The 20310-nt window shown below is 48.6% G+C and overlaps 1 long non-coding RNA gene across 1 annotated transcript; it reads right to left on the reverse strand.

The window, feature by feature from the left end:
- Positions 1-1244: 1244 nt before the first annotated feature.
- On the reverse strand, positions 1245-10094 carry LOC142907626 (uncharacterized). The gene is made up of 2 exons (XR_012931137.1): positions 8723-10094; positions 1245-8240 (listed from the first exon to the last, which is right to left on the reverse strand). It is a non-coding gene; the product is annotated as an uncharacterized LOC142907626 (long non-coding RNA).
- Positions 10095-20310: the final 10216 nt, after the last annotated feature.

The following is a 20310-nucleotide window of genomic DNA, read 5'->3' on the forward strand; positions in this document are numbered from 1 at the left end:
GGTACATAGGAGGTCGTGGGCTCAATTCCGACCCTGATGAGATGTTAACTACCTCGCCTGGTACGCAGGAGGTCGTGCGTTCGATCCCGGCCCTGATGAGATGTTAACTACCTCGCCTGGTATACAGGAGGTCATGGGTTCGATCCTGACCCTGACGATGCCTGCTGCTGTATATTTGGAGTCTATGCCTCTCTCTCTCTCATCATCACAGTGGCTGGGAGATGTTAACTACCTCGCCTGGTATACAGGAGGTCGTGGGTTCCATCCCGACCCTGACGATGCCTGCTGATGCTGTGCATTTGGAGTCTGCCCAGCTCCGTGTCTCATCAGCAGAAGCAAGAGACAGGCTCTGCTTCAACCAATGGTGGTGAACTGCCCAGATGTTTGTCGTCAGATGCACTTAGCCTGGCACAGCAGTCAACCCATGGCACCTGCTGGGTCTGTCACGTGACCTCCTGCACGTAGCCTTGCACAGCAGTCAACCAATGGCACCTGCTGGGTGTGTCCCGTGACCTCCTCCTCCACCTAGCCTGGCACAGCAGTCAACCCATGGCACCTGCTGAGTCTGTCCCGTGACCTCTTCCTGTACCTAGCCTGGCAGGGCAGTCAACCGATGGCCCCTGCTGGGTCTGTCCCGTGACCGCTTCCTGCACCTAGCCTGGCACAGCAGTCAACCCATGGCACCTGCTGAGTCTGTCCCGTGACCTCTTCCTGTACCTAGCCTGGCACGGCAGTCAACCCATGGCACCTGCTGGGTCTGTCCTGTGACCTCCAAGTGCACCTAGCCTGGCACAGCAGTCAACCCATGGCACCTGCTGAGTCTGTCCCGTGACCTCTTCCTGTACCTAGCCTGGCAGGGCAGTTAACCCATGGCCTCTGCTGGGTCTGTCCCGTGACCGCTTCCTGTACCTAGCCTGGCACGGCAGTCAACCCATGGCACCTGCTGGGTCTGTCCCGTGACCGCTTCCTGTACCTAGCGTGGCACAGCAGTCAACCCATGGCACCTGCTGGGTCTGTCCCGTGACCTCCTGCCAGCAGCGACCCATTGAGCTCCCATAGGCTCTCACGTTACCCCCCTCCACATTCCCTACATGACGTAAGCTTCCCTACCAATCCGCACTGCACATTACAATCGCCCTCGCCGGCAAACTCCCATAGAGCTCCCATAGGCTCCCAAGTTAAGCGCCCACCAAATTCCCCAGTTCGCATAAGAAACCACGCTTATCCATAGAGACACAGAGACCGATTTTTCAGTTCATTTATTAGGTATAGCCCTGTGAGGCATTCGATTCTTGATTCGGGTGCAACCACAACAAACAAAAACATGAACAATAAACGTCTTAAAGTGACTACGCGCAACAGAAAAATCCAGGAAAAAACGCAGTCTTCCAGAAAAAGCACCGCATATCAACGCTGTGTGCAAAAATCCCAGTGGGATGCAAGTCAAACAATAACAACCGTAAGACAATTTAGAATACAGTATATATAGAATGAGAATAAAATAATACATTGATAAAATAAAATAACACAAGAAAATTCTCCTGACGTTTCGGCCACAACACAAGCGGCCTTCATCAGTTGAAGGGACGAGACTGTCTGGAGGACAGAGCTGGAGCGAACAAAGCCAAGTTCAGATCGCGACCTTTAAGCTGTGTGAGAAGAAACAGAGCGCCTTGACAAAGGAATTAGCATAGAATTTAGCATTGAAATAGCTGAGTGATTAGCTTGTGACTGGTCACAGAAATGGCTATGTTAAAGTCAAAGCATACACATTCACAGAGTCACCTAGTACAAATCACACAGGAGAATTTAGCATTGAAATAACTAGGGGGTCAAAAACTTATTTCCCTGAAGGTTCGAGTTGCCAAATATCAGCCTCGAAACCTTAATGACTTGGAGAAGATCTGCAAAGAGGAGTGGGACAAAATCTCTCCTGAGATGTGTGCAAAGCTGGTGGCCAACTACAAGAAACGTCTGACCTCTGTGATTACCAACAAGGGTTTTGCCACCAAGTACTGTCATGTTTTGCAGATGGGTCAAATACTTATTTCCCTCATTAAAATGCAAATCAATTTATAAGATATCTGACATGCGTTTATCTGGATTTTGTTGTTGTTATTCTGTCTTTCACTGTTCAAATAAACCTACCATTACATTTATAGACTGATCATTTCTTTGTCAGTGAGCAAACGTATGAAATCAGCAGGGGATAAAATACTTTTTTCCTCACTGTACATAGAGACCAATAGAGACAAACAGAGATCAAGGAATACACAGAGACACAGACCCGCAGAGATCCATAGAGAAACACAGAGACCCATAGAGATACGTAGAGACCCATTAAGACACACAAAGATCCAGAGACACACAGGGACCCATAGTGATACATAGAAACCGATAGGGACACACAAAGACCCATAGCGACACAGAAAGACCCATAGAAATACATAGAGACCCATAGTGATACATAGAGACCCATAGAGATACATATAGATCGAAAGAGGCACACAATGATCCATAGATACACAGAGACACATAGAGACACACAGAGAACCATAGAGATACAAAGAGATTCATGGAGTCCGAAAGGGATACATAGAGTTCGACAGGGACCTATAGAGATACATAGTGACCCATACAGACACATAGAGACCAATAGTAAACATAGTGACCCATAGAGACCCATACAAATACGTAGAGATCGATAGAGACACACAGAAATCCATAGATACACAGAGACACATGGAGACACACAGAGACCCATGCAGATACATTGAGACCAATAGAGACACACAGAGATCCAGGGATACACAGAGACCCATAGATACACACAGAGATCCAGAGATACACAGAGACCCATAGTCATACATAGAGACCCACAGAGACCCACAGACACACACACAGAACCACAAAGATGCATAGAGACCCATATAAATACACAGAGAATCGTAAAGACAAAGACCCATAGAAATACATAGAGACCCATAGAGACACACAGATCCATACATATACATAGAGACCCATAGAGACTCACAGCGCCCCACAGACACCCAGAGAGACACATACAGAGACCCACAAAGATACAAGGAGACCCAAATACTAAACTAAACGATATACATTTTACCAGGTAAGGAGCTATGTAGCGCTGGCTATTACAAATGATAGAAGCTCAACCAAGTGGCTGATAACATCATCATCATCATCGTGTGGAAATGTATAGACACCCACAGACTCACCACACTGAAACCCACACACTCACCAAACAGAGACCCACACACTCACCACACTGAAACCCACACACTCACCACACAGAGACCCACAGATGATGTTATCAACCAAGTTGTTGATAACATCATCATCATCATCGTGTGGAAATGTATAGACACCCACAGAGATTCAGACTCACCATACAGAGACCCACACACTCACAACACAGAGAGAACCAAAGATTCACCTCACATAGATATCCACACTCGCCCCACGCAGACCCACAGACTCACCACACAGATACCCACACACTCACCACACAGAGACCCAAAGACTCATCACACAGAGACCCACAAACTCACACAGACACCAACAAAAACAACAACCGCCATTCGCCACTAAGTGACAAGACGCTTGTGCCAGGTCATGTGCACTTTGAGGCCACGTGAAGTGTCGACAGACTCACCTCACACAGACACACACAGAGACCCACAGACTCACCTCACATAGACACACACAGAGACCCACAGACTCACCCCACACAGAGCCCCGTGTCGGCATCTTCAGGCTGAGCCGACCTCGAGGAGGCCCAGACAGGGTTCAGATTTTTCCCGCCATCGCCGCCATTCGCCCCGACCGGAAGCGGAAGTAGAAGCTGGGGGTGGAGGTGGGGGTCGCCGAACGAAGGGCGGGAGGCGGCTTCCGGGGGCGTGGCCTCGCACTTGCACGTCATTCGGAGGGGCGTGGCTGAAGGGGGCGTGGCAACCTCCCTCGCACTGTGACAGCACCGGTGACGTCGCAATCACCACGTGCTTCCTCAGAGTACGAGACGGGCATGAAGGAGACGGCAGCTTCTTAAACTTCAGCTGCTTCAGCTTCATCATCGTCGCCTTTCAAACAACTTCTGCTGAAGCTATCCGAGCGAAACTATTGACGAGGTGAGTTTTGTGGGTTCCTGGTGAGTGTGTGGGTCCATGTTGTGGGTTCGTGGTAAGTGTGTGGGTCCTTGTTGTGGGATTGTGGAGAGTGTGTCGGTCCGTGGTGAGGATGTGGGTGCGTGGTGAGTGTGTGGGTCCGTGTTGTGGGTTCGTGGTGAGTGTGTAGGTCCATGGTGAGGATGTGGGTGCGTGGTGAGTGTGTGAGTCCGTGTTGTGAGTTCGTGGTGAGGATGGTGGGTTCCTGGTGGGGGGATGTGGGAGACACACAGAGAACCAGAAACATGCATAGAGACCCATATAAATACAGAGAGAATCGTAAAGACAAAGACCCATAGAAATACATAGAGACCCATAGAGACACACAGATCCATAGATATGCATAGAGACCCATAGAGACCCATAGAGACCCACAGAGACCCAAAGAGACCCACAGACACCCAGAGAGACACACACAGAGACCCACAAAGATACAGAAACCCAAATACTAAACTGAACGATATACATTTTACCAGGTAAGGAGCTATGTAGCGCTGACTATTACAAACGATAGAAGCTCAACCAAGTGGCTGATAACATCATCATCATCGTGTGGAAATGTATAGACACCCACAGAGACTCAGACTCACCATACAGAGACCCACACACTCACCACACAGAGACCCACAGACTCAACACACAGATCCACACACTCACCACAGAGACCCACAGACTCACACAGATACCCACAGACTCACCTCACACAAAGCCCCGTGTCGGCATCTTCAGGCTGAGCCGACCTCGAGGAGGCCCAGACAGGGTTCAGATTTTTCATGCCATCACCGCCATTCGCCCCGACCGGAAGCGGAAGTAGAAGCTGGGGGTGGAGGTGGGGGGCCCCCAAAGAGGCGGGGCGTGAGGCGGCTTCTGGGGGCGTGGTCTCGCACTGGCACTTTCAATCGGAGTGGCGTGGCTGCAGGGTACGTGGTAACGTCCCTCGCACTGTGACAGCACCGGTGATGTCGCAATCACCACGTGCTTCCTCAGCGTACGAGACGGGCGTGAAGGAGACAGCAGCTTCTTAAACTTCAGCTGCTTTAGCTTCATCATCGTCGCCTTTCGAACAACTTCTGCTTTAAGCTATCCGAGCGAAACTATTGACGAGGTGAGTTTGTGGGTTCCTGGTGAGTGTGTGGGTCCATGTTGTGGGTTCGTGGTGCGGATGGTGGGTTACTGGTGGGGGATGTGGGAGACACACAGAGAACCACAAAGATGCATAGAGACCCATATAAATGCACAGAGAATCGTAAAGACAAAGACCCATAGAAATACATACAGACCCATAGAGACACACAGATCCATAGATATACATAGAGACCCATAGAGACCCAGAGAGACCCACAGAGACCCACAGACACCCAGAGAGACACACACAGAGACCCACAGACTCACCACAACAGAATCACCACACACAGAGACCCACAGACTCACCTCACACAGATACACACAGACTCACCACACACAGACTCACACAGAGGCCCACAGACTCACCTCACACAGAGACCCACAGACTCACCACACATAGACCCACAGACTCACCTCACAAAGACACACACAGACTCACCATGCACAGACACCCACAGAGACCCACAGACTCAACACCAACAGACACACACAGAGACCCATAAACTCACCTTACACAGACACCCACAAACTCACCTCACACAGACACACACAGACTCACAACACACAGAGACCCACAGACTCACCTCACACAGATACACACAGACACCCACAGACTCACCACACACAGACTCACACAGAGACCCACAGACTCACCTCACACAGAGACCCACAGACTCACCACACATAGACACCCACAAACTCACCTCACACAGACACAAACAGAGACCCACAGACTCACCTCACACAGACACCCACAAACTCACCTCAAACAGAGACCCACAGACTCACCACACACAGACACACACAGAGAACCACAGACTCACCACACACAGAGACCCACAAACTCACCACACACAGACCCACAGACTCACCTCACAAAGACACACACAGACTCACCATGCACAGACACCCACAGAGACCCACAGACTCACCACCAACAGACACACACAGAGACCCATAAACTCACCTTACACAGACACCCACAAACTCACCTCACACAGAAAAACACAGACTCACAACACAGAGACCCACAGACTCATCTCACACAGACACCCACAGACTCACCTCACACAGACACACACAGAGACCCACAGACTAACCACACACAGAGACCCACAAATTCACCTCACACAGATACACACAGACACCCAGACTCACCACACACAGACTCACACAGAGACCCATAGACTCACCTCACACAGAGACCCACAGACTCACCACACATAGACACCCACAAACTCACCTCACACAGACACAAACAGAGACCCACAGACTCACCTCACACAGACACCGACAAACTCACCTCAAACAGAGACCCACAAACTCACCACACACAGACACACATAGAGACCCATAAACTCACCTTACACAGACACCCACAAACTCACCTCACACAGAAAAACACAGACTCACAACACACAGAGACCCACAGACTCATCTCACACAGACACCCACAGACTCACCTCACACAGACACACACAGAGACCCACAGACTAACCACACACAGAGACCCACAAATTCACCTCACACAGATACACACAGACACCCAGACTCACCACACACAGACTCACACAGAGACCCATAGACTCACCTCACACAGAGACCCACAGACTCACCACACATAGACACCCACAAACTCACCTCACACAGACACAGAGACCCACAGACTCACCTCACACAGACACCCACAAACTCACCTCAAACAGAGACCCACAAACTCACCACACACAGACACACACAGAGACCCACAAACTCACCACACACAGACCCACAGACTCACCTCACAAAGACACATACAGACTCACCATGCACAGACACCCACAGAGACCCACAGACTCACCAACAACAGACACACACAGAGACCCACAGACTCGCCACACACAGACCCACAGACTCACCAACAACAGACACACACAGAGACCCATAGACTAACCACACACAGAGACCCACAAAATCACCTCACACAGACACCCACAGACTCACCTAACACAGACACCCACAGACTCACCTCACACAGACACACACAGACTCACCACAGACAGAGACCCACAGACTCACCTCACATAGACACACACAGAGACCCACAGACTCACCTCACACAGACACACAGACTCACCTCACACAGAGACCCACAGACTCACCTCACACAGACACACACAGAGACCCACAGACTCACCTCACACAGACAGACACAGAGACCCACAGACTCACCACACACAGACACACACGGAGACACACAGACTCACCTCACACAGAGACCTACTGACTCACACAGACACCCACAGACTCACCTCACACAAAGCCCCGTGTCGACATCTTCAGGCTGAGCCAACCTCGAGGAGGCCCAGACAGGGTTCAGATTTTTCCCGCCATCGCCGCCATTCGCCCCGATCGGAAGCGGAAGTAGATGGGGGTGGAGGTGGGTGGCGCCCAAAGAGGCGGGGCGGGAGGCGGCTTCCGGAGGCGTGGCCTCGCACTCTCACGTCACTCGGAGGGGCGTGGCTGAAGGGGGCGTGGTAACATCCCTCGCACTGTGACAGCACCGGTGACATCGCAATCACCACGTGCTTCCTCAGAGTACGAGACGGGCATGAAGGAGACGGCAGCTTCTTAAACTTCAGCTGCTTCAGCTTCATCATCGTCGCCTTTCGAATAACTTCTGCTGAAGCTATCCGAGCGAAACTATTGACGAGGTGAGTTTTGTGGGTTCCTGGTGAGTGTGTGGATCCGTGTTGTGGGTTCGTGGTAAGTGTGTGGGTCCTTGTTGTGGGATTGTGGAGAGTGTGTGGGTCCGTGGTGAGGATGTGGGTGCGTGGTGAGTGTGTGAGTCCGTGTTGTGGGTTCGTGGTGAGTGTGTGGGTCCGTGGTGAGGATGTGGGTGCGTAGTGAGTGTGTGGATCCGTGTTGTGAGTTCGTGGTGCGGATGGTGGGTTCCTGGTGGGGGGATGTGGGAGACACACAGAGAACCACAAAGATGCATAGAGACCCATATAAATACACAGAGAAACGTAAAGACAAAGACCCATAGAAATACATAGAGACCCATAGAGACACACAGATCCATAGATATGCATAGAGACCCATAGAGACCCACAGAGACCCACAGACACCCAGAGAGACACACAGAGACCCACAAAGATACAGAGACCCAAATACTAAACTGAACGATATACATTTTACCAGGTAAGGAGCTACGTAGCGCTGGCTATTACAAACGAAAGAAGCTCAACCAAGTGGCTGATAACATCATCATCATCATCATCGTGTGGACACCCACAGAGACTCAGACTCACCATACAGAGACCCACACACTCACCACACAGAGACCCACAGATTCAACACACAGACCCACACACTCACCACAGAGACCCACAGACTCATCACACACAGACACACACAGACACCCACAGACTCACCTCACACAAAGCCACGTGTCGGCATCTTCAGGCTGAGTCGACCTCGAGGAGGCCCAGACAGGGTTCAGATTTTTCCCGCCATCGCCGTCATTTGCCCCAACCGGAAGTGGAAGTAGAAGCTGGGGGTGGAGGTGGGGTTCGCCCAAAGAGGAGGGGTGGGAGGCGGCTTCCGGGGGAGTGGCCTCGCACTGCACGTCACTAGGAGGGGCGTTGCTGAAGGGTGTTGTATATGTCCCCCTTTCCATATTAATATTAACAAGTATTTTTTCAATACATATAGATACATATTTCTATTGTTTCTTTTAATTTTAATAATGAATAAAAACACCAAACCAGGCCTCAGCATGGCATGTGGAGGTCATATTTACCTTGACCCACTAACACGATTTTTACGTTCAGAGCCCTCCCAGGGTCAGAGGGAGCAGATAGAGAGCAGAGCGCAGCGGATTGCAAGGGGCTGACGTAAACACAAAGCCAGGGTCACTGGGAGGTTGCGTTAGCCTAGATCTAGTTAAGTCAAAAAAGCTAATTGGTTCTGCATTACTATTAAAGTAACTTAAAGTCGGAATTTAACGACAGGGTAGGCTAAAGTTATTGATCTTCACACCCACTTCAATTTAACCCTGCCACAAGCTACGTCAATGTAACCATCACCCGTCTATTAATATGAAATGTATTTACATATTTTAATAATTTCTATACGACTTGACCCGAAGCCTAACAACCAGGTTTTCCTAAGTCAACATGAATGCTCTAATCCACCCATACACAAATAATAAGCCGGGTTAAAGTAAGAGTAGAGAGGAAAAGAAATGCAAGCGCACAGCAAAACTGCAACGTAAGCAAAGGGCGATGTTAAACCCAGGGTCGGAGAGAAAGGAAGATCCCGGCCGTCTTTGTATCCCCGCAGCGCGGGGTAGGAGTGTGTATACGCTCGGGGAAACACGAGTCAAACACCACAACGGGAAGCTGACCCAGACCTTGGATTAATACAGAATCATAACTGTGGAACTCTGATGAAATGAAATGTTAACTTAAAACTTTTTAACCATTTCTTTGTGCGTCGGTGAAAGTCGGAGGGAATATCGCCCCTCCCTCCAGGTTGTGCACTCAGACAGAGAGGCGCCTTCGAGACAATTTATAACATTTGATTGTTTTACTTGTGGGTTTTATGATAGGAGTATGACAACGGAATATACCGTGGGTGATCCACACAAGGACACACACTGACATACGTACGGACACACACACGGACGCAGATACATACGGACAAATCCTGACACAGCAAAAATCGAAAGAAACCCCGCCTTGTGGGCAGAATCCGAGTGAAGGGATTTTTGGGCATAAAAAGAGGATCCTGAGCATTGAAACCTCAGTTCGCCCGGGGGGGGGGGGGGGGGGGGTCGGCTCACCAGAGTTCGACCGGGGGGTCGACTCTCGGGAGACAGTTCGACTCGGAGGAGGTCGGAACTCGGGGAGTTCGACTCGGAGGAGTTCAACTCGGGGAGTTCGACCAGGGGGGTCGGAACTCGGGGCAGTTCGACACGCGAGAGAGTTCGACCAGTGGGTCGGCTCAGGAGCAGTTCAAATCGGGAACGAGAGCAACAGGTCGCCAGCCGGCGAGCTGCAGAGCAAGGGGCGGCGAGCAGAGGCCAAAGTGGCCCCGTCGCTACCCACTGACGTTGGCAAGACTCGCAAGGTAGTGAGGCGCCACCGAGTGTGATTTTAAAAGAGCTGAAAGAAAGAGTATTGCTGAAAGTTTATTCAACATTGAGTCCAGCTGCACAGCGACCAATGCACCAAGCAAGAGCTTCTGCAAACCAGAGCAAGAGCACGTGCGACTTGAGTCATCCAGCAGTGGAGAAAAACCTGCTTTCAGCAAACCAGCAACGAGCACGTTCGAGTTCTCCACCCAGAGAGAGGGAGCGTGCCGATGCAGCTCATCCAGCAGCGGAGAGAGACTGCTGTCAGCGAACCAGCACGAGCGTGATCGCGCAGCTCATCCAGCAGTGGAGAGAGGTGGCCACTGAGCAGCACTGAGAGCGATCAAGCAACTCTCCCCCGTGGACAGAGGCTGGCTGCTGTGTGGAGGAGGGAACGCCGATACGTATGATGCACAACCCCCACTCACCCTGACCGCTCTAAAGGGAGCGAGTATCCCTTTCATACAAGGGACACATTGACGTATGTTAATGCAAGAAGACCAACCACACTCACATTACCCTAAAAAGAGAACTCAACGATATGATGATGTGCTATGCCCCACTACACGACCAATCTGACGTTCGCTGGACCTAAAGACTCAACTCCAAACAATGACTACTCCACACAATTCATGACACACAAAAACACACTCAAGTCCGTGAACCATCTGGCCGTGTGATAACAGTCCGTCGTTTATAAGTATATTCGTAATTTTCCTCTTTAATATTTTGTTTTGGACTGTACTTCTAATCGCATAAGTTACCAACCGATCCATCAATACGAATTAACCCTTGGAACCTTCGCCACGGAGCTACGCTCCCGGGGAGGAATCGTGCTAAACCGATTTTCTCATCATACAATCTTATTCACGGATTAATTAATCTCCCGTGAGATAACACGTTCCGCCGCATACCCTCACACTAAGCCATTTCGGTAATCTTATAGTCTGTCCGGTGGATCTGTTGTTACATTTATGCCTTTGGAAATAATAACTGTTTGATTGTCTTTTTATATGAATACCGTTGCATGTTAATCAATCGCCTGTGATAATGTGCTGACCATTTCAAGTATAATGATCGTTCATATTATAATGTATAAGCTTTTGTGTAGCATAGCATTGGCATGTTTTGACTCTCTCTCTCACTAACAGCAATCGCTTTATGCGGGGTCCATGTGTTATCAAAGTGAAATCGTACAGTCGTGGATGATACTGTCTTGATACCGTGTGGATACCGTGCTGAAGTTCCGAGATTGAGAGTTCACATACATATTATAGTTAAGGTTTAATTAGAAATAAATTGATTAATACAGTTGTGGTCGTGTGATTCTTTCCTGAAATTTTTGCATAAGACCTGTATCCTGCGATGAGATATGAACTCGGGAACCTAAAGTATAAACACACCAATCCACACTCATTAAACTTTAAAGCAAATGATATGAACTTGGGACCTAAAATATGAACACTCGGGGAGTGTTAAAGCGAGAATCATTGTATTATGCTGATCAATAATACGAAGTTAGACAACGAGGCCGAATTGACACTAGCGTAACTAAAAGCGATTGATTGCGTTATCCTGATTGATAACCCCACCTCGTCAACGAGGCGGGGCCTGATTATCATAAAGGCTATCATTAACACAACCACACCCAGTCGTATAAATTAATACGATTACCTCGCTAATTAGCATAGTTATACGCATAATTACACGAATTAACATAATTTTGGATTAATTAAGCAAATTTCGAATTTCATTTAATTTTCATTACTTTTCATCAATTTTCACACACCCACATATACAACAAGGGGGCGTGGTCACGTCCCTCGGACTGTGACAGCACCGGTGACGTCGCAATCACCACGTGCTTAGTCAGTACAAGACGGGCATGAAGGAGACGGCAGCTTCTGAAACTTCATCTGCTTCAGCTTCATCATCGTCGCCTTTCGAACAACTTCTGCTGAAGCCATCCGAGCAAAACTATTGACGAGGTGAGTTGTGTAGGTTCCTGGTGAGTGTGTGGGTCCGTGTTGTGGACTCGTGGTGAGTGTGTGGGTCCGTGTCGTGTGGGTTCGTGGTGAGTGTGTGGGTCCGTGTTGTGTTATGGGTTCGTGGTGAGTGTATGAGTCCGAGTTCTGGGTTCGTGGTGAGTGTGTGGGTACGTGTTGTGAATTCTAGATTTGAAGCTTTCGTGACTGCAAGGATTGAATTTGTTGTTGTTGTTTATACTTTTACGTGACTTTACAGAATAGAACCAAAGAGTATGGATCCGTGTTGTGAGTTGGTGTTGAGCGTGTGGGTCCGTGTTGTGGGTTTGTGGTGAGTGTGTGGGTCCATGTTGTGGGTTCGTGGTGAGTGTGTGGGTCCGTGACCCATCGAGATACATAGAGATAAATAGAGACCCATAGAGACACATAGAGAAGCACAGAGATACATAGTGACCCATAAAGATACATAGTGATACATAGAGACCCACAGAGATACATAGAGACCCATCGCAATACACAGAGAACAATAGAGATACATAGTGACCCATAGAGACACACAGTGACCCATAGTAATACAAGAGACCGATAGAGATATGTAGAGAACGATAGAGATACATAGAGACCCATAGAGATACACAGAGACCCATAGAGATACATAGAGACCCATAGAGATAGACAGAGAACGATAGAGATACGTAGAGACCCATAGAGATACATAGAGACCCATAGAGATACATAGAGACCCATTGAGACACATAGAGACCCATAGCAATACACAGAGAAGCAAAGAGATACATAGAGACCCATAGAGCCACACACCGACCCATAGTAATACAAAGAGACCGATAGAGATATGTAGAGACGGACAGAGATACATAGAGACTCATAGTGATACATAGAGACACACAGAGACCCAGAGTGATACACAGAAAACCATAGAGAAACAGAGACCCATAGAGACACATAGAGACCCATAGAGATACATAGTGACCCATAGAGACACACAGAGACCCAGAGTGATATACAGAGAACCAGAGAAACATATAGACCGACAGGGACACATAGAGGCCCATAGAGATACATAGTGACCCATAGAGACACACAGAGACCCATAGAGATATGTAGAGATCGATAGATATACATAGAGACACATAGAGATACACAGAGACCCATAGCAATACACAGAGAACCATAGTGATACATAGAGACCCATAGAGATACACAGCGACCCATATAAAACACACAGAGACCTAGAGTGATGCATAGAGAACCATTGTGATACATAGTGACCCATAGAGACACACAGAGACCCATAGTGATACATAGAGACCCATAGAGATACACAGAGACCCATAGAGACACACAGAGACCTAGAGTGATACATAGAGAACCATAGTGATACATAGTGACCCATAGAGACACACAGAGACCCATAGTGATACATAGAGACCCATAGAGATACACAGAGACCCATAGAGACACACAGAGACCTAGAGTGATACACAGAGAACCATAGAGCAACATAGAGACCGACAGGGACACATAGAGACCCATAGATATACAGAGACCGATAAAAACACACAGAGATCCAGAGATACACAGAGAACAATAGAGATATATAGAAACCCATAGAGATACAAAGTGACCCATTGAGACACACAGAGACCCATAGTGATACATAGAGACCCATAGAGATATGTAGAGACCCACAGAGATAGAGAGACCCATAGAGATACACAGAGACCCATTAATACCCAAAGAGATCCAAAGATAACCAAAGTGATACAGAGACCGAATGAGACACAGAGAGATCCAGAGATACACAGAGACCCCGAGTGATACATAGAAACCTATAGGGACACACAGAGACCCATAGTGATACATAAAGACCCGTAGAGAAATACAGAGGCCCATAGAGATAGAGACCGATAGAGACACACAAAGATCCATCGATACAAAGAGACACATACAGACACAAAGAGACGCATAGAGATACAAAGAGAATCATGGACTCCAAAAGGGATACATAGAGTCCGACAGGGACACATTGAGTCTGACAGGGACCTATAGATATATATGGTGACCCATACAGACACATAGAGACCAATAGTAAACATAGTGACCCATAGAGACCCATACAAATACATACAGACCGATAGAGACACACAGAAATCCATAGACACACTGAGACACATAAAGACACATAGAGACCCATACAGATACAAAGAGACACATAGAGACACACAGAGACCCATAGTGATACATAGAGACCCATAGAGATACGTAGAGACCTATAGGGATACATAGAGACCCATAGAGATACACAGAGATCCATAGAGATCAATAGAGACCCATAAAGACACACAAAAATCCAGAGATACACAGAGACCAATAGAGCTATATAGAAACCCATAGAGATACAAAGTGACCCATAGAGACACACAGAGACCCATAGTGATACATAGAGACTCATAGTGATACATAGAGACCCATAGAGATATGTAGAGACCCACAGAGATACATATAGACCCATAGAGATACACAGAAACCCATTAATACCCAGAGACCCAAAGAGAACCAAAGTGATACAGAGACCGAATGAGACACAGAGAGATCCAGAGATACACAGAGACCCATAGTGATACATAGAAACCTATAGGGACACACAGAGACCCATAGTGATACATAAAGACCCATAGCGAAATACAGAGGCCCATAGAGATAGAGACCGATAGAGACAAACAAAGATCCATAGATACAAAGAGACACATAGAGACACACAGAGACGCATAGAGATACAAAGAGAATCATGGACTCCAAAAGGGATACATAGAGTCCGACAGGGACACATTGAGTCTGACAGGGACCTATAGATATATATGGTGACCCATACAGACACATAGAGACCAATAGTAAACAGTCACCCATAGAGACCCATACAAATACATACAGACCGATAGAGACACACAGAAACCCACAGACACACAGAGACACATAAAGACACACAGAGACCCATACAGATACAAAAAGACACAGAGACACACAGAGACCCATAGTGATACATAGAGACCCATAGAGATACACAGATCCATAGAGATCCATAGAGACCCATAAAGACACACAAAGATCCAGAGATACACAGAGACCAATAGAGCTATATAGAAACCCATAGAGATACAAAGTGACCCATAGAGACACACAGAGACCCATAGTGATACATAGAGACCCATAGTGATACATAGAGATCCATAGAGATACACAGGGACCCATAAATACCCATAGAGACCCAAAGAGAACCATAGTGATACAGAGACCGAATGAGACACAGAGAGATACACAGAGACACATAGAGATACATAGAAACACATAGGGACACACAGAGACCCAGAGTGATACATAGAGACCCATACAGATACATAGAGATCGATAGAGACACAGAGATCTAGAGATAGACCCATAGACATACACATAGACCGATAGAGAAACACAGAGGCCCCATAGTGATACATAAAGACCCATAGAGATACATAAAAACCTAAAGTGAGACATAGAGACCCATAGAGAAACATATAGATCGATAGAGAGACACAAAGATCCATAGATACACAGAGACACACAGAGACCCATAGGGATACAAAGAGATTCATGGAGTCCGACAGGGACACATAGAGTCCGACAGGGACCTATATAGATACATAGTGACCCATAGAGACACACAGAGACCCATATAGATACACTGAGACCGATAGAGACAAACAGAGATCCATGGATACACAGAGACCCATAGATACACACAGAGATCCAGAGACACACAAGAGACCCATAAAGACCCAGAATGTTACATAGAGACATATAGAAATACATAGAGACCAATAGAGACACACAGAGACCCATAGAAACACAGAAACCCATAGAGACACAGAGGCCCTTAGAGACAAAGAGACCCATAGTCATACATAGAGACCCACAGAGACCCACAGACACCCAGAGAGACACACACAGAGAACCATAAAGATGCATAGAGACCCAAATACTAAACTAAACGATATAGATTTTCCAGGTAACGAGCTATGTAGCGCTGGCTATTACAAATGACAGAAGCTCAACCAAGTGGCTGATAATATCATCATCATCATGTGGAAATGTACACACACCCACAGAGACTCAGACTCACCACACTGAAACCCACACACTCACCACAGAGACCCACAAATTCACCATACTAAGACCCACACACTCACCACACGGAGACCCACAGACTCACAACACAGACACAGAGAGACCCACACTCACCACACCAAGACCTGCAGATTCACAACACAGAGACCAACAAACTAACCTCACACAGAGACCCACATTCACCTCCCACAGACACCCACAGACTCACGACACCGAGAACCACAGATTCACCTCACACAGACACCCACAGAATCACCACACACAGAGACCCACACACTCACCTCACACAGAGACCCACAGACTTCAACACACAGAGACCCACAGACTCACCACACAGAGACACACACACAGACCCACAAACTCACCACACACAGACACACACAGACTCACCTCACACAGACACACACACAGACTCACCACACTCACCTCACACAGACACACACAGACACACACAGATACACACAGACACACAGACTCACCTCACACAGACACACAGAGACTCACCTCACACAGACACACACAGACTCACCACACACAGAGACCCACAAACTCACCACACACAGACCCACAGACTCACCTCACACAGACACACCACACACAGACTCACCTCACACAGACACACACAGAGACCTATAAACTCACCACACACAGACACACACACAGACTCACCTCACACAGAGACACACAGAGACTCACCTCACACAGACACACACAGACACACACAGACTCACCACACACAGACACACACAGACTCACCTCACACAGAGCCCCATGTCGGCATCTTCAGGCTGAGTCGACCTCGAGGAGGCCCAGACAGGGTTCAGATTTTTCCCGCCATCGCCGCCATTCGCCCCGACCGGAAGCGGAAGTAGAAGCTGGGGGTGGAGGTGGCGGGCGCCCAAAGAGGCGGGGCGGGAGGCGGCTTCCGGGGGCGTGGTCTCGCACCGCACGTCACTCGGAGGGGCGTGGCTGACAGCACCGGTGACGTCGCAACATCACGTGCTTCCTCACAGTTGGAGACGGTTGGTGAAGGAGACGGCTGCTTCTCAAATTTCAGCTGCTTAAGCTTCATCATCTTCGTCCAACTTCTGCTGAAGCCATCCGTGCCAAACCTTTGACGAGGTGAGTGTGTGGGCTCGTGGTGAGTGTGTGGGTCCGTGTTGTGGGCTCGTGGTGAGTGTGTGGGTCCGTGGTGAGTGTGTAGATCCATGTTGTGGGTTCGTGGTGAGTGTGTCGGTCCGTCTTGTGGGTTTGTGTTACGTTTGTAGGTCCGTGTTGTTGGTTATTTGTGAGGCTGGGTCCGTGGTGAGGATGTGAGTCCATGTGAGTTTGTGGTGATAATGTTAGTCCGTGTTGTGAGTTCGTGGTGAGGATGGGGGTTCGTGGTGAGGATGGTGGGTACCTGTTGGGGGGATGTGGGACAGTGGTGAGGATGTGAGTTCGTGTTGTGACTCTCTACACCATCTCCACCCCCCTTCCACCCCCCCACTCACAGCTTTCCACACAGAGACCTTGGGGACTGCTGCGTGAGCAAAGCCACTCTGAGCATCAGCACCATGGAGGTACGCATGGGCCCCTACACTCGACTTACTAACACCACTAGCACTTACGAACACCACCCACACTTACGAACACCACCCGCACTTATAAACACCACCCACACTTACGAACGAGCTTCCATGAAATATATATTTGTTTAACATCGACTTACAACTCGCACTAGCGAACCGAACCGTGGAACGATCCTCCGCGAGATGTAGTGAGTGTTTGTGATGCCTGTACACTACTCTGTGGCACCACGGTGGCTATGAGATGTTAACAACCTCACTAGGTATACAGGAGGTCGTGGTTTCGACCCCGACCCTTAGGCCTATTGTTTATTTGAAGTCTGTGTGTGTAGAGGAGCCTACTCTCAATATTGTTTTTGTGTGTGTATGTGCGTGTAGACGAGCCAAGCTGGAGCGAGAAGGAGGGAGGGAGTCTCTGACAACACGTGGAGCGCGCTGTCAGCAGCCGGCACCGGCCCTATCTGCAGTAAATCGCCTCGAGGTGAGAACAGCAGTGAGCAAACATGTCCATCGGTGAATGGGGGCAAGTCACTACCGCCATTTTGCATGGGGGACTTCACAGTGGCCATGTTGCTTAGGGGACTTTATGGCAGCCATGTTGCACGGGTGACTTCATTGTTGCAATTTTGCATGGGGGATGTCACGGCAGCCATGTTGCATGGGGTACATTACTATGGCCATGTTGCATGGGGGACGTCATTCTGGACATGTTACGTGGGGGATTTCACGGTGGCCATGATGCATGGCAGTCTATAGGATGGCCACGTTGCATGAGGGATATCACAGCGGCCATGTTGCATGGGGGTTGTCATGGTGGCCATGTGACATGGGGGATGTAACAGCAGCAATGTTGCGTGAGGGATGTAACTTCGGCCATGTTGCAAGGGGGACTTTATTGGGGCCATGTTGCATGAGGGCTGTCCTAATGGCCATGTTGCATGGGGGATGTCACGTCAGCCATATTGGATGGGGGTTGTCATGGTGGCCATGTTACATGTGTATACAGTATTTGGCTGCCGCGATATATTTCCACGTGATGAAGATGATGATATCAGCAACTTCGGTGAGGCTTTACCAGCCAAAATAAAAAAAATATATATATATATATACATATAGTTTAGTTTTACGATGGGTCCCTGTGGGTGTTTATTGTTCGATATGAGCATGGATCTCTGTGGGTCTCTATGGATCTATATAAGTATGGGTCTCTATGGGTCTCTATGGTTCGATACTTGTATGGGTCTCTATGGGTCTCTGTGGGTCTCTATGGTTCGATACGAGTTTGGGTTTCTGTGGGTCTCTGTGGGTCTGAGTTGAGTGATGAGTCTCCACGTGAAGATGATGATGAGGATGACGATGTAGCTCTTACCTGGAATGTAAAAGAAACAGAAATAGTTCAAAGTTTAAGTTGTTGTTGCTGGCACGTGTGCAGAGATCCTGGATCTCTTCGGGCCCCAGCTGAGTCATCGCCAGAAGCTGGAGCTGGCGGCCATGGAACAAGTATGGTTCTTCACTGTGGACAAGGTCGGCAAACCCCGGGGCGGCAACAACAACGACAGCTACGACGACGAAAACAACAACTACATCCCTGTGAGGCTCACAGAGATACAAAGATACCCATAGAGACCCACAGAGCCACACATAGAGACACCCACAGAGACCCACAGAGACACCCATAGAGAACCACAGAGACCCAAAGAGACACCCACAGAGACCCACAGAGACCCAAAGAGACACCCACAGAGACCCACAGAGACACCTACAGAGACCCACTCCTATTGAGACCCACAGAAGCACCCAAAGAGACACCATTAGACACCCACAGAGGTTTTTGTTGGGATAAATTTGTAACCTGCCACCACCACCAGACACAGACAGTCAGTTAAGGTTTTGTGTTACGGGTTTCTGGGGGTCTCTGTGGTTGTCTAGGGATCAGTGTGGGTCTTTATTGGTCTGGGTGTCTGTGGGTCTCTCTGAGTATCTCAAGATCTGGGTCTCTGTGTATGTGTTATAGTTATTTCACACCATATGTAGCAAACTTTGGCTAATTCTCTCACAACGACGTCGGCCGCAATGGCCAGGAGATGTTAACTCCCTCGCCTGGTATACAGAAGGTCGTGGGTTGGATACCGACCCTGACACCTGCTGTATAT

Source organism: Petromyzon marinus, chromosome 80 (assembly GCF_048934315.1).
Source record: "Petromyzon marinus isolate PM22_M1 ecotype Great Lakes invasive population chromosome 80, UKy_Petmar_22M1.pri1.0, whole genome shotgun sequence".
Lineage (NCBI taxonomy): Eukaryota > Metazoa > Chordata > Hyperoartia > Petromyzontiformes > Petromyzontidae > Petromyzon > Petromyzon marinus.